Raw genomic sequence first — 17,135 nt, 5'->3', positions numbered from 1 at the left:
TGCTGGCCAAGGCAGCAGTCAAACATTTTCTGTATCCATAAAGGCCCGTACCTGACCTGCAACATGCGGTCGTGCATTATCCTGTTGATATGTGGGGTTTCGCAGGGATCTAATGAAGGGTAGAGCCACGGGTCGTAACACATCTGAAATGTAACGTCCACTGTTCAAAGTGCCGTCATTGCCAACAAGAGGTGACCGAGACGTGTAACCAATGGCACCCCATACCATCACACCGGGTGATATGCCAGTATGGCGATGACGAGTACACGCTTCCAATGTGAGTTGACCGCGATGTTGCCAAACACGGATGCGACCATCATGATGCTGTAAACAGAACCTAGATTCATGCGAAAAAATGACGTTTTGCCATTAGTGCACCCAGGTTCGTCGTTGAGTATACCATCACAGGCGCTCCTGTCTGTGATGCAGCGTCAAGGGTAACCGCAGCCACGGTCTCCGAGCTGATAGTCAATGCTGCTGCAAACGTCGTCGAACTGTTCGTGCAGATGGTTGTTGTCTTGCAAACATCCTCATCTGTTGACTCAGGGATCGAGACATGGCTGCACGATCCGTTACAGCCATACGGATAAGATGCCTGTCATCTCGACTGCTAGTGATACGAGGCCGTTGTGATCCAGCACGGCGTTCCGTATTACCCTCCTGAACCCACCGATTCCGTATTCTGCTAACAGTTATTGGATCTCGACCAACGCGAACAGCAGTGTCGCGATACGATAAACCGCAATCGCGATAGGCTACAATCCGACCTTTATCAAAGTCGGAAACGTGATGGTACGCATTTCTCCTCCTTACACGAGGCATCACAACAACGTTTCACCAGGCAACTCCGGTCAACTGCTGTTTGTGTATGAGAAATCGGTTGTAAACTTTCCTCGTGTCAGCACGTTGTAGGTGTTGCCAATGGCGCCAACCTTGTGTGAATGCTCTGAAAAGCTAATCATTTGCATATCACAGCATCTTCTTCCTGTCGGCTAAATTTCGCGTCTGTAGCACGTCATCTTCATGGTGTAGCAATTTTAATGGCCAGTAGTGTACCTTATGGCAAGACGAAAAGTTCGCGGCCTGTCACGGAGATAGTGTCGTTATCAAACGAATTTTAATTTTGCGGTTGTAAATGTTGCTATATAAATCAAATCACGTATCAGCCAGATATTCAAATAATTTTGTGCGAGGGGCGCTCAATAAGCAAAGTAACACCTTTATTTCTCGGACAGTTTCGATAGAAGAAATACGGTATTTGCTGTGGGACATCGTGAGATATTCCTGCTTCAGCTCCTATAGATTCATGAAGTTCCGCCAAATGACAGCGCTATATGTAGCTTTCAAAGTGGCGTCCGTAACACAGGCGCGTTCCAAGTACAGATCTGCCAGTGAGTTTCTTTTGGCAGTAAAGAGCATAGCAGACATTTACATGCGCTTGCAGAATTTCTGTAGGGTTTTGTAGCCAGGACGAGGAGTAATATGGTATATTGCAATCCTGAGTAAAACCAACGAACAAGGCTCCGTTGTAATATTTTAGGTTGGAAGCTCATTCAGATGCGGTGAAATTGTGAACGGCTGTGACTTATTTTTCAGTCTTTGGAATTACGAGGTCAAGAGACGGTGCATAGTTGAGTACAGTACCGTTCCTTCTCGCCGTGCATTCAGACTCTCTCTTAGTTGGCTCGCACAATCTTTGTTTGGTGACGCAGTCGATGCATTTTCTGTGCCAGATCTTCTTTCAATGGATATAAGAAAGAGATTCATGCTTTATGCTTTGTGTTGTTGTGCCATAGAAATATAACACTCTGAATCTTATTAGATAGAGCTATACTGTCCTGTGTTAAAAACGAACTGATTTTGAGAGCTCTATATCTCGTCTGATCACGAAATGTTGTCCAGTGAACTGCTTGTACATGGGAATGTTAATGAGACTGCAGTCGAGGTCGTAAAGCAAGGCAACGCTGATTGTTTTTCTCCACCTGTGAACATGTTTGTCTACAATTTCATAAACTACTCTTGTAAAGAAATTTAACTGTAGACTACAATTATTTTCCCTTAGCTTCAAATTTTCCTTTCACATTGCTTTCTTCGAGAATTTGTTTTCATCGTATGTGTCTATAATGTTGTGAATTTACTCTAACTCAATTCTTTGAATTAAAAGAGTTCTGCTTAGTACAATCGAGAGTATATTCAGGGCGTCCCTAAATTGTTATTACACACCTATAGGCTGTAGAAGGAATTCAGGCGATAAACTTTGAACTGGCAGTTATTCCCATAAATTGTTCGTTTCCACGATACAAGTAAAGCAAGATGGACACATGTTCTAGACATGGACCGTAATACTGATACCATGTTTCTCTGTAGAACAGACTAGCTACGTTGAGCGTTTATGTAATACGAGGGGTATTCATGAAGTTTGCATTATCAGCTCGAAAAAATTAAATTGCGTAATTAATTTTCTGGACATTGATCCACAGTACCGTAACACACTGATAGACGAGCCAAACCAAATGGTGCAGCCTATTGATAAAATGGTGTATTGTGCGACAATTCGTTACCTATGTTTGACGAGGTAGAACGCTGCAGCAATCTATGTACGACAACAATGCTCCACGGTATAAGACAGTCGCTAAGTGGTGCACACCTCACACTGTGGTCAAACAAGTTTGAATGACGAAGAGTGAAGTGGCAAACCACTTCTACATAGTGAATCAGCTGTCCATACCTATGGGTTTTGTGCAACCCGTGATTTCTGCAAATACCACATCCAAGACTTTCATAGTCTTTCACTCGCTGTTTACAAACTGTTAGTCCTACAGAAAAAATGAACAGGAACTTTTTGAAGGAAATTTAATGTAGTTAAATTTCGTACTGGGATACGTTTTTGCTGGACGCCTCGGTTTTCGAGATATTCAATGAAAACGCGTTTGATTATGACTTTTGTACGTTTTCAAGGTTGCCACAAGTTTTCCCAAGTGAAACTCCGTGATATTTCTCTGATTTCCAGACATTTTCCCCTGACATATTTTTGAGATCTCAAGGGTAATTTAAAGCGTAAGTTGACAACCTGTCTTTGCCGCTACGATACAAGAAACAATAGTGCAAACGAGGAAATATCGAAACAAGACTTCCAAGCAGATTGCGTTTCTTGATGTGAGCAAAAACCTTAAGTACTAACATCAACGTCTTCGGCAATGAACGGTTTTTAGTTGGAGAAAGCAAGGTATGTGTGTTTCATTAAGACCACTGATCTATTTTATTTCAATACAACGAAAGCCATTTTGTGACAAAAACATGCTTTTCCATGGAGTCGCAATGTGCATGTAAAATACCATCACAGATTTCAGAAATAACCTCAGAAAAAAGTAGGCCCCTTGAAAGAAGTGTATAAGGCGGGGAAGAATTGTGTAAACTAACACTGTAGGTGACAGCCAGTAAAATGTTGATTCACTATGTTCGTTATTGTCGGTTATTACCCACTGTGTTATAGCTATTATTTTACAGGTATTGTGCGATTTTTGTTTCAAGAAATGTATGAGTACACAGCGTGCAAACCACCAGCGACTGCTATAATTTTCTTCTTCTTATCACTCATACTTGCTAACATATAATCCACTTTTGAAGTGCTAAAATGTACTAGAACAAATACAATATCTATAAAACGCAACACTGTACAACGTGCTTGCGGTGAGACAGTCACAATTCCTGAAGTCCATCGTTCGTGGTCTCTAGTCTGCTGAGGAGCACTGCAGTCCTGGATCCATCGATAAACCTTGCATTACGCCACACACAAACAGACCCGGCCAGCGGGCAGATCGGTGAGACTGGATCCTACAGGCAGGGCCTGCACATCAGTGGGGACCGAACAGCTTCAGATCGGCTGGGCCCGATTCATTACAGACACGCGCAGAAACAGCTACCGGTTTAGGCCCGTCGTGGAAATCCACTCGTGCGACCAGATGTTCACGAGCCACAGACAGCATGTTGATGAAATGATACCACGGTTATCAATCCAGGCAACAGGTAACTTGTTCAGATACTATGAGAATCAATAATAACAAGTATAGGTAGCAACTCACTGTAAAGATGGTTGCTGAGCTGCAGACAGGTACGTAGAAAAGACAATCTACATCTACATCTATACTCCGTAAGCCACCTGACGGTGTGTGGCGGAGGGTACCTTGAGTACCTCTACCGGTTCTCCCTTCTATTCCAGTCCGTGGAAAGAAAGATTGTCGTTATCCCTCTGTGTGGGCTCTAATCTCTCTGATTTTATCCTCATGGTCTCTTCGCGAGATATACATAGGAGGGAGCAATATATTGCTCGACTCCTCGGTGAAGGTATGTTCTCGAAACTTCAACAAAATCCCATACCGAGCTACTGAGCGTCTCTCTTGCAGAGTCTTCCACTGGAGTTATCTATCACCTCCGTAACGCTTTCGCGATTACTAAATGATCCTGTAACGAAGTGCGCTGCTCTCCGTTGGATCTTCTCCATCTCTTCTATCAATCCTACGGATCCCACACTGGTGAGCAGTATTCAAGCAGTGGGCGAACAAGTGTACTGTAACATACTTTCTTTGTTTCGGATTGCATTTCCTTAGGATTCTTCCAATGAATCTCAGTCTGCCATCTGCTTTACCGACGATCAACTTTATATGATCATTCCATTTTAAATCACTCCTAATGCGTACTCCCAGATAATTTTTGGAATTAACTGCTTCCAGCAGCTGACCTGCTATATTGTAGCTAAATGATAAAGGTTCTTTCTTTCTGTGTATTCGCAGCACATTACACTTGTCTACATTGAGATTCAATTGGCATTCCCTGCACCATGCGTCAATTCGTTGCAGATCCTCCTGCATTTCAGTACAATTTTCCATTGTTACAATCTCTCTACCTATAACAGCATCATCCGAAAAAAGCCTCAGTGAACTTCCGATGTTATCCACATGGTCATTTATTTATATTGTGAATAGCAACGGTCCTACGACACTCCCCTGCGGCACACCTGAAATCACTCTTAAGTCGGAAGACTCCTCTCCATTGAGAATGACATGCTGCGCTCTGTTATCTAGGAACTCTTCAATCCATTCACACAATTGGCCTGATAGTCCATATGCTCTTTGATGTGTTGGCAGAAGAGCCAACACCGTGTTGCTAGAGGAGGCCGAAATGCACGCGTTTACGCTCACGCAGACTGGCGTGAGGTCTGGAACAATTAAAGGAGTTGAGTCTAATAAATAAAGAACGTAGTTGCTTGAATACTTAACTTTAATCCATAATTGGAGAACATCGCTCTTGATGATACATAATTACAATCTCAATATAAACTGGTAATGGCCCCTTGCTGGGTCGTAGCAAATGACGTAGCTGAAGGCTATGCTAACTATCGTCTCGGCAAATGAGAGCGTATTTGTCAGTGTAGCATCGCTAGCAAAGTCTGCTGTACAACTGGGGCGAGTGCTAGGACGTCTCTCTAGACCTGCCGTGTGGCGGCGCTCGGTCTGCAATCACTGACAGTGGCTACACACGGGTCCGACGTATACTAATGGACCGCGGCCGATTTAAAGGCTACCACCTAGCAAGTGTGGTGTCTGGCGGTGACACCACACTCTTACTTTGTTCATGAAACGACTGTGGGGAACTGTATCGAACGCCTTGCGGAAGTCAAGAAACACGGCGTCTACCTGGGAACCCGTGTCTATGGCCCTCTGAGTCTCGTGGACGAATAGCGCGAGCTGGGTTTCACACGATAGTCTTTTTCGAAACCCTTGCTGATTCCTACAGAGTGGATTTCTAGTCTCCGGAAAAGTTATTATAGGTTAGGTTAGTGTTGTTTAACGTCCCGTCGACAACGAGGTCATTAGAGACGGAGCGCTAGCTCGGGTTAGGGAAGGATGGGGAAGGAAATCGGCCGTGCCCTTTGAAAGGAACCATCCCAGCATTTGCCTGAAACGATTTAGGGAAATCACGGAAAACCTAAATCAGGATGGCTGGAGACGGGATTGAACCGTCGTCCTCCCGAATGCGAGTCCAGTGTGCTAACCACTGCGCCACCTCGCTCGGTAAAGTTATTATACTCGAACATAATACGTGTTCCAAAATTCTACAACTGATGACGTTAGAGATATAGGACAATAGTTCTGCACATCTGTTCGACGTCCCTTCTTGAAAACGGGGATGACCTGTGCCCTTTTGGAATCTTTTGGAACGCTACGCTCCTCTAGATACCTACGGTACACCGCTGCAAGAAGAGGGGCAAGTTCCTTCGCGTACTCTGTGTAAAATCGAACTGGTATCCCATCAGGTCCAGCGGCCTTTCCTCTTTTGAGCGATTTTAATTGTTTTTGTATCCCTCTGTCATCTATTTCGACATCTAACAATTTGGAATCTGTGCGACAATCTAGGGAAGGAACTACAGTGCAGTCTTCCTCTGTGAAACAGCTTTGGAAAAAGACATTTAATATTTCGGCCTTTAGTCTATCATCCTCTGTTTCAGTACCATTTTGGTCACAGAGTGTCTGGACATTTTGTTTTGATCCACCTACCGCTTTGACATAAGACCAGAATTTCTTATGATTTTCTGCGAAGTCAGTACATAGAACTTTACTTTCGAATTCATTGAACGTCTCTCGCATAGCGCTCCTCACACCACATTTCGCTTCGTGTAATTTTTGTTTGTCTGCAAGGCTTTGGCTATGTTTATGTTTGCTGTGAAGTTCCCTTTGGTTGCAGCAGTTAATCTTTAACTACACCTTTTTGTGTACTACTTTGTGGGATAATTTCTTTTGCTTTCATAATACCAATGGCTGTTGCACTATGACTAATGGCAACCATAATTTATGCTGGATTTAAACAACCATTATGCACAGGGAAAAAAGTGAGATACATGTAAACTGTAGCAGTTTTCTATCTCGGTTGTTGTACCACGGTGGCTCTTTTCCATCTCTTACGATCTTGCTTGGCACATACTCATCTAATGCATATTGTACGATGGTTTTCAACATTGTCCACTGATCCTCAACACTATCTGTACTTGAGATAAAACTCTTGTGTTGAAAAGTCAAGTGCTCTGAAATCTGCTTTTTGTCACTTTCGATAAGCAGAAAAATCTTCCTATCATTTTTAATATTTCTATTTACGGCTGAAATTATCGATGCTGTAACCGCTTTATGATCGCTGATTCCCTGTTCTGCTTTAACTGTTTCAAATAGTTGCCGGCCTATGTGGCCGTGCGGTTCTAGGCGCTTCAGTCCGGAACCGCGCTGCTGCTACGGTCGCATGTTCGAATGCTGCCTCGGGCATGGATGTGTGTGATGTTAGGTTTAAGTAGCTCTAAGTCTAGGGGACTGATGACCTCAAATGTTAAGTCCCATGGTGCTCACAGCCGTTTGAACCATTTTTTTTTTCAAATAGTTCGGGTCTGTTTGTCACCAGAAGGTCTAAAATGTTATCGCCTGAAGTCGGTTCTCTGTTTAACTGCTCAGGGTAGTTTTCAGATAATGCACTTATAAAAATTTCACTTGATTCTTTGTGCCTGCCGCCCGTTATAAACGTTTGAGTCTCCCAGTCTATATCTGGTAAATTAAAATCTCCACCCAGAGCTATAACATGGTCGAGAAATCTACTCGAATTATTTTGCAAATTTTCCTTCAGGGGTTCTGCCACAACAGCTGCTGAGCCAGGGGGCCAATAGAGACATCCAATTACCATGTTTGAGCCTGCTTTAACCGTGACCTTCAGCCAAAGTATTTCATATTTCGGATCTCCGTCAATTTCCTTCTGTACTATTGCACTTTTTATCGCTATAAAAACGCCTCCCACTTCACTGTCCAGCCTGTCTCCAATCTGAGTTTAGAATTTCATTACTGTTTATACCTGGTTTCAGCCAATTTTCCGTCCGTAATACTATGTGTGCATTGTGACTGTTTATTAATGAGAGCAGTTCTGGGACCTTTCTATAGACGCTCCTGCCGTTTACTATTAGCACATTAATATTGTTATTCCCTGTTGCGTTTTGCCTACTACTACCTTGTCGCGTCTCAGGAGGCGTCTTGTCGGGCCTAGGGAGGGAATTCTCTAATCTAAAAAATCCACATGTGCACTCCACACGTACTCCGCTACCCTTGTACCCGCTTCCCGCGTGTAGTGCACGCCTGGCCTATTCAGGGGGACCATACATTTCTCCATCCGATAGCGGAGGTCGAGAAATTTGCACCCCAGATCTCCGCAGAATCGTGTGAGCCTTTGGTTTAAGCCTTCCACTCGGCTCCAAACCAGAGGACCGCGATCGGTTCTGGGAACGATACTACAAATAGTTAGCTCAGATTCCCCCCCTCGAGCGAGGCTTTTCGCCTTCAACAAAGCCGCCAGCCGCCTGTATGAACTGAGGATGACCTCTGAACTCAGACGGCAGGGGTCATTGGTGCCGACATGAGCAACAATTTGCAGTCGGGTGCACCCAGTGCTCTCTATCGCCGCCGGCAGGGCCTCCTCCACATCTCGGATGAGACGCCCCGGCAAGCAGACAGAGTGAACACTGGCCTTCTTCCCCGAACTTTCCGCTATTTCCCTAAGGGGCCCCATCACCCGCCTAACGTTGGAGCTCCCAATCACTAATAAACCCCTCACCCCGTGTGCCTGCTCGGACCTTGCTGCAGGAGCGGCCACGTGTCCACTCACAGGCAGAGCGGACGATGCCACACGGCCAGCCTCCACATTGGCCCTCCGCCTCGTGCGGCGCGAACACCGTTGAACCCGCCACTCCCCTTGGGGAGAGGGTGGCCCAACCGCGCCCGGTACCCGCGAAGATGTCTCGACAGCAGGGACCGTGGGTGAAGCATGTAACACCTGGGGTGTACCATGCGACGCACCAGACTCCCCACTGCCGCTACACCCCGAGGCAGCAGCCTGAAGACGGCTGACCGCGGCCATCAGCACCTTTAGCTGCACACTCACAACTAAATTTTCAGCCATAGCTTTTGTCAGAAAACGAGAGCACACACACATTCACACAATCACTCAAATACAACTCATGCACACACGACCGCCGTGTCCGGCCTCGGCGTCAACAGTCTCTGAGAATCATATCCAAACAAACGACTCCTCACGCCTCCCTGCAGCTCGTCGGCAGCTGCTACGCTAGCCGCAAGAAGTGGTGGCGGCACAGACTGCAAGCTGAGGGGAGTGATAGAAAGGGGCGAAACTGTAGGACTGAGGGAAGGGGGAAGCGGCGCACGTACTCAGCTGCACCCAACCATCTACGATGCATGACACCTCAGTAAACAAACCATATCATCTACTGAGCCAAAGGTGAGATTTTTCCAGTGTTTTTTTCAAATTTCCCTCATATTTACCTGATTTCCCTGACGTGTTTGAAATTCCCTGATATTTCCTGATTTCCAGAACTAGTGGAAATCCTGGTTTTCCTTGAATAATTCGAAAACTGTGGCCTCTACCGAAAAGGTGCCTCAGTACAAAATTTGAGTACATTAAATTTCCTACACAAAGATCCTGTTTATTTTTTCTTTAGGACAAATAGTTTGATGGGAGCGAACATGAGAATCAGAAAATCTTGGACGTGATCTTTGAAGGCGTTGTGGGTTGCATAATACCCATAGGTGGGGGGCAGCTGAGTCAGCCCGTGTATAAGGAACCTGGAACGGCAGCTGATGTGAAGGCCCCAGTGTTTGAATCCTGGCTTGTCACAGTGGTGGTGAAAGCCAAGAAAGAAAAAATCAGTCATGACTCCGTTCCCGACGTCTTGCGCTGTATGTTCCCTGACTTCAGGAAGGCATTTGACACCGTCCCGCACCGCCGTCTAGTGAAAAAAATACGACCTTACCGAGTATCGGACCAGATTTGCGACTGGATTCAGGACTTCCTTGCACGTAGAACTCAACACGTTGCTCTTAACGGAATGAAATCGACAGATGTAAAGGAAGTTTCTGAAGTATCGCAAGGAAGTGTGATAAGACCTTTACGGTTTACAGTGAATATAAATAAGTTACCGTATTTCCGTAAAGGAAGACGCTGTTTTTACCCCAACCAGCGGCCATAGATTTGCCAAAGCATGTGCTCTCTTCCTATGTAACACACCAACCTCATTTATCTCTTTAAGACAGTTTGCAGATGATGCGATTGTCTGTAACAAAGTAGTAAAGTCAGAAGACAGAATAGATTTGCAGAATGACCTGCAGAGGATTGATGAATGATGCAGGTCTGGCAGCTGATCCTGAACGTAAATAAATGCAACGTATTGCGAGTACACGGGAAAATAAAGCCAGTACTCCACAACTAGACCATTAATGAGAAACTGCTGGAAACTACCGATGCTTGACTATTGTTCATCAATTTGGGACCCTTACCCGTTAGCACTGATAAGAGAGAGAGAGAGAGAGAGAGAGAGAGAGAGAGAGAGAGAAAGATCCAACGAAGAGACGCGCCATAAGTTTACTATTGACATTTCGAGAGACAACTTTCCTGGAAGAGTCGGCAAAAAATATTACTTCATCCCACATACATCTCGCGAAATGACCGCAGTGAAAAAATTCGAAAAATTAAGCTAAAACACAGGCTTACCGACAATCATTCTTCCCGCGCGCTATTCGCGAGTGTAACAGGGAAAAGGGGCTCTGTTAGTGGTACCAGAAGCAGCCTCCACCACACACAGTCAAGCGACGTGCGGAGCACTGATGTAGATACAGAGGAACTCAGTTACAGAGGCTGCTTCCGTGGGCTCTCAAATTTTGCCTGAAACCAAGTTCCCTATATTCCGTTGACATGCCACCTGGTGACTTCTTCATATTTCCCCGGATGATGAAACCATAGCGTGACACCATTTTCAATATAAGACCATTCCAGCGTTGGGAAATATGTGTCGCATTCAAGGATGAACATGGAGAGAAATGGACACCAAGTGTCACACTCACGTTTATTTTTTAGAATGGCAGTGAAAACCCCGTGACTGTGACTCGTAACGACGTATACTGCTTTGAAGGGGAACGCGGCTGTAACTGCTGATGACGTTAGCTCCTACTACAGCCGCCTCTACGAGTAATGAAAGTAACACGACTTTACGGCCTGATGTCAAACGACACCTTCTATACAGCAAGTTCCTCACTGACGCAATTATCACTTGCCATTTAGTCATCTAGTGATGGCTTTTATTGCCCTTAAGACCTACATTGTGATGCTATTTTATGTACTGAGTATTTAAACAGTCCCACACCGTGAAGCTAATTTATGTTAACCGCACTAATTAATTAAGAAAATTGGTTCAAATGGCTCTGAGCACTATGGGACTTCACTTCTGAGGTCATCAGTCCCCTAGAAATTAGAACCACTTAAACCTAACTAACCTAAGGACATCACACACATCCATGCCCGAGGCAGGACTCGAACCTGCGACGGTAGCGGTCGCGCGGTTGCAGACTGTAGCTCCTAGAACCGCTCGGCCACCCCGACCGGCCTAATTAAGAAAATACTGAACATGAGTGTACCATGTGCAAACATCATCATATTGAAGATTAGTTGCCCCAGCTCCTCTGTACGCGAAATGCAGTATGTTACAATTACTCTTAAGAAAATCACAAACACGTTTCAAGAAAATCTCTTGGCATCACTAATTCAAATTATTTTACAGAAAGGACGATCCCCGTCTGCCTTCAGTGCCTTGGAAGGACGACGAAAGAACGACGATCCTGCAGTACTCAGCTGTTGCATGCGCAGCAACTACAGAATTCTGGAGACCCGTAGAAGGAGCCCAACACACAGAAGAAGTGTGGGCGATTAGAACCTTGGTACGGTAATGAACATAATGCCTTAAGTCGGCACTGCTAAAGCAAATATTTAACAGAGTTCTGTGTACTGAGGAAATTCAATGTAAAAGTCTTTCGTACAGACAAAAAATGTGTACTTCACTAGGGATGTACGAGGGCTATTTTTTGTCCTCCTCCGATCGGTGGCGAAATTAAAACAACAGTGAAAATCCGGTGAAGCTCTGCGCAGTTCTAATGCGCACTGTCTCTAGTATTCCCATCTATTGCGCCAAGTTACACTATTCAGATCTGGGAATATAGTGAGCCTAGAACAATAGTGTTTCCCGTCAAGTGCGAAGTGCTGCTGAGGGATTTAGACTGATTTCATGTCTCCCACATAATGTAGCTGCCGTGCGTTTCCTTCTTCATGATAATTTTCGGTCGCACATTGTAGGGGTAACGAAAATCTCCTCTGCTTCAGCGTTTTCGATGTGAAGTGGTTTGATCACCCACCATATAGCCCGGAATTGGTTCCCTCTCTTTTTCATCCTTCGCTCACACGAACCGCTGGCTATAACGACAGCATTTTGACACAGTCAGTGAGCTGCAGGCCACAGTAGGGCTGGCGCTTGTCTTCTATGATGAGGTTATTAGAAAGTTGGTACCACACTACGACAAATGTCCAAGTCGGAGCGGCGACTATGTAGAGAAGTAGCGCTGGAAGGTGTAGCTAAAAGTCACAAATAAAGCAGTTTCGATTTTAAACTGTAGTCTCCATTTCGCGACCGATCGGAGGTTGAAAAAAATTAGTACCCATAGCAACTATGGATTAAGAAAGCATGCGAAATACAAAGCAAAGGTTTATAATATTAAAGCGAAAATGGTTACAATAATCAAATACTTGCCAATTTTTGTACACCATTCGTAGAATATTGCTGTGATAACTAATGAAAAAGAGAAACAAAATAGATGCAATATATTGAAAAACGTACTGAGGAAATTCAATGTAAAAGTCTTTCGTACAGACAAAAAATGTGTAATTCACTAGGAATGTACGAGGGCTATTTTTTGTTCTCCTCCGATCGGTGGCGAAATTAAAACAACAGTGAAAATCCGGTGAAGCTCTACGCAGTTCTGATGCGCACTGTCTCTAGTATTCCCATCTATTGCGCCAAGTCACACTTTTCAGCTCCGAGAATATAGTGAGCCTAGAACAATAGTGTTTCCCGTCAAGTTCGAAGTGCCTGCTGAGGGATTTAGACTGATTTCATGTCTCCCACATAATGTAGCTTCCGTGCGTTTCCTTCCTCATGACAATTTTCGGTCGCACATTGTAGGGGTAACGAAAATCTCCTCTGCTTCAGCGTTTTCGGTGTGAAGTGGTTTGATCATCCACCATATAGCCCGGAATTGACTCCCTCTCTTTTTCATCCTTCGCTCACACGAACCGCTGCCTATAAGGACAACATTTTGACACAGTCAGTGAGCTGCAGGCCACAGTAGGGAGCTGATAGAAGTTTCTGGCGCTTGTCTTCTATGATGAGGTTATTAGAAAGTTGGTACCACACTACGACAAATGTCCAAGTCGGAGCAGCGACTATGTAGAGAAGTGGCGCTGGAAGGTGTAGCTAAAAGTCACAAATAAAGCAGTTTCGATTATAACTGTAGTCTCCATTTCGCGACCGATCGGAGGTTGAAAAAAATTAGTACTCATAGCAACTATGGATTAAGAAAGCATGCGAAATACAAAGCAAAGGTTTATAATATTAAAGCGAAAATGGTTACAATAATGAAATACTTGCCAATTTTTGTACACCATTCGTAGAATATTGCTGTGATAATTAATGAAAAAGAGAAACAAAATAGATGTAATATATTGAAAAACGTAGCTCTTCTGCACAACTCCGCAATAATGTTCCTCGCAGGGATGCTGGTCCCACGAGGTATGCAGAAAGCATCTGCGAAATTTCGAAGTAGCAGGAAGCTGTGAGGACAACTCGTGAGCTGCGCCCAGTGAGACTGTTAATCATCTTTTTGGATATTGATGCTCTTCTTTGTTTATGTGCTTGCTGACAAAAATTGGTGAGATGTTCCGTCTTATACGGACATTGTTTGTTGTTTTACTTTTTGTGCTGTCTACAGTGAGACTTTTTATTTCTCAGTCTGAAAATTGTTACAATACAGAATTTGAAAAACAGTAATATCAGAAATTGAGTCCGCCTTGATGCAAAACACCTTGTTATTCGTTTATTTCTTTATTATCCCAAACTAGTTTCGGCGACAGATATCATTATCATCAGTGGTTTTTTTTTAATCTTACAGCACGTTTTAAGCAATTATTGGCGCTGTTTGTGACATATTTTCTGTGCTCTTTTTTTCTGTTGCCGTCTTTTTACTTAGCGAACACCACGTCATCCATTCAGACAGTTCACAACTTTCCTGCAGATAAATAACATATCTCTGAATGGATGACAAGATGATCGCTAAGTAAAAAGACGGCAACAGAAAAAAAGAGCACAGAAAATATGTCACAAACAGCGCTAATAATTGCTTAAAACGTGCTGTAACATGAAGAGTTCCAAGATAATATTACAGAATTTGAATTTCAACTTAAAGTTATTTACAATATCTATATGAAGATGGCTCACCGGCCAATGACCTTCTTCAGTGCGGATGCACTGACATTGCCCGAACTCTTACGGGAATCGGTAGATTGACTGTCGCGAGTAATGAGTATAGTGGGCAGGGGCACTACAAATGTAGTGTGTGCACAGTAAATTGGGAATGTGGGTCTCACGGGGAGCGTGCCAGAGGTAAGTCCCTGCAGTCGCAATGTCTTCTGTGTCCTCGGTGGCGCAGACGGATAGAGCGTCTCCTATGTAAGCAAGAGATCCCGGGTTCGAGTCCCGGTCGGGGCGCACATTTTCAAAGGTCCCCGTTGATATTTATCAACGCCTGTAAGCAGTTAAAGGTCTGGATTTCATTGTAATTTCGTTCTTCGAGGGCTGCAAGGTCAACAATGGTATCTGTTCTTTCGGATATGTCCGAAAGAACGGATACCATCTTAATATAAAATCACAGCACGTTGTTAGTTCCTGCAGTGGCTCTACGGAAGTCACATATAAGGTAGACTGTTAAAGACATACATTAAAATGTTCATAAGCAGATACCCATTCATTGTGCCATAATCATGAAAACATATTTGGCGTTTTACGGAAAACGGATTGCCGTGAATTCTTTAATAGACCATTCGCAGCATTAACTATTAGATTCAAGGCAATGAGTTTCCGATTTGTGGTCGTAGGATTTTAAATACAGTAGGATTATGACGCAGCCGTTGCCGGAATTACTGAGACATCTCTTGGAGCAGTTTAAAGCCGCGAGACCAAAAGTCGCGGTTGGAGTTGTCTTACTTGATGACTTACCATGTAGGAAACTCGAATGTTGTGCTAGATATCTCGTGTGGCGCGAGTGCAAACACAGTATTTGGGCAACCTATTACAGGCAAGGGTGTTGTGGGTGCAGCTACTCAAGTCGTGAGTTAAGCGACCTGCATCACTTTAAGTCCCAACAACATAAATTATATATAAATTAAATTTTTTTGCTAAATTAACTTTTATTAGCATCATAAGCGACGAGTACATCAAGAAACTGAGAAAAAGCAAAGAACAGATTATTTTGTGGAGGTAGTTCGCTTTGGAAGGACTTGGTCATACTGTTATCAGCCTCTCATCATCTCCTGTGGAAACAAGCTCAGAAAGCCTTCTACGGGAGATTCACAGTATGCATCAACATTTGGTCAGATCTCTTCACAGAAGTCATGCACAGATGCTAATTTGTGCGATGTAGACCATGTTTTAATGTTTATCATGGCAGGCTCATCTTCACTGTCGCCATCAGCATTGTCATGAACTGCGTTTTCAAAGAGCGGTTCAGGACCTGGCAAAGGAGTTGAAGTTCCCGATGTACCGTACTTGCCGGACGGAGACCATTCACACAAGCATCCCTAGGGTCAGTTTCTGCCTCAGATGTCTCTGATACAAATCACTCGGGATTTCTTTTTCTAAAAGACGGACATTTCGATCATGCATGACGTCTCGAAACATCCATGAACTCATAATACCCAAAACGAATTATAGTCCTAAATAACAATAAACAAGCGGGCATAAAATTTAATAAATTTACAACGAATTACAAAATTAGTTATGAAAGTACATACAGCCCCAGTGGTTCCCTGTCGAAACCATTTATCAAGCACTAGTACAAACTGAAATATGCCATAAGTGACTTGGATGTACCTGCTTTCACCGTCAGTGACCTGCTCAGTATGAACACTACGCAAAAAATCTCACGTCAAGGAAATGTTGTTGTAGTCTTCAGTCCTGAGACCGGTTTGATGCAGCTCTCCATGCTACTCTATCCTGTGCAAGCTTCTTCATCTCCCAGTACCTACTGCAGCCTACATCCTTCTGAATCTGCTTAGTGTATTCATCTCTTGGTCTCCCTCTACGATTTTTACCCTCCACTCTGCCCTCCAATACTAAATTGGTGATCCCTTGATGCCTCAGAACATGTCCTACCAACCGATCCCTTCTTCTAGACACGTTGTGCCACAAACTCCTCTTCTCCCCAATTCTATTCAATACCTCCTCATTAGTTATGTGATCTACCCATCTAATCTTCAGCATTCTTCTGTAGCACCACATTTCGAAAGCTTCTATTCTCTTCTTGTCCAAACTATTTATCGTCCATGTTTCACTTCCGTACATGGCTACACTCCATACAAATACTTTCAGAAACGACTTCCTGACACTTAAATCTATACTCGATGTTAACAAATTTCTCTTCTTCAGAAACGATTTCCTTGCCATTGCCAGTCTACATTTTATATCCTCTCTACTTCGACCATCATCAGTTATTTTGCTCCCCAAATAGCAAAACTCCTTTACTACTTTAAGTGTCTCATTTCCTAATCTAATTCCCTCAGCATCACCCGACTTAATTCGACTACATTCCATGATCCTCGTATTGCTTTTGTTGATGTTGATCTCATATCCTCCTTTCAAGACATTGTCCATTCCGTTCAACTGCTCCTCCAAGTCCTTTGCTGTCTCTGACAGAATTACAGTGTCATCGGCGAACCTCAAAGTTTTTATTTCTTCTCCTTGGATTTTAATACCTACTCCGAATTTTTGTTTTGTTTCTTTTACTGCTTCCTCAATATACAGATTGAACAACATCGGGGAAAGGCTACAACCCTGTCTCACTCCCTTCCCAACCACTGCTTCCCTTTCATACCCCTCGACTCTTATAACTGCCATCTGGTTTCTGTACAAATTGTAAATAATGTTACAAAAATTTGCAGACGCA

General features: G+C 43.8%; 1 long non-coding RNA gene across 1 annotated transcript in view; it reads left to right on the top strand.

Annotated features, from left to right (window-relative positions):
- The first annotated feature begins 11,655 nt into the window (after positions 1 to 11,655).
- Positions 11,656 to 17,135, top strand: part of LOC124711932 — a 186,272-nt gene continuing 180,792 nt past the window's right edge. The window contains exon 1 of the long non-coding RNA XR_007005544.1: positions 11,656 to 11,807. This is a non-coding gene — a long non-coding RNA (uncharacterized LOC124711932). The remainder of the gene's footprint in view (positions 11,808 to 17,135) is intronic.

Source organism: Schistocerca piceifrons, chromosome 8, assembly GCF_021461385.2.
Source record: "Schistocerca piceifrons isolate TAMUIC-IGC-003096 chromosome 8, iqSchPice1.1, whole genome shotgun sequence".
Lineage (NCBI taxonomy): Eukaryota > Metazoa > Arthropoda > Insecta > Orthoptera > Acrididae > Schistocerca > Schistocerca piceifrons.
This window is presented reverse-complemented; position numbering and strand designations above follow the sequence as displayed.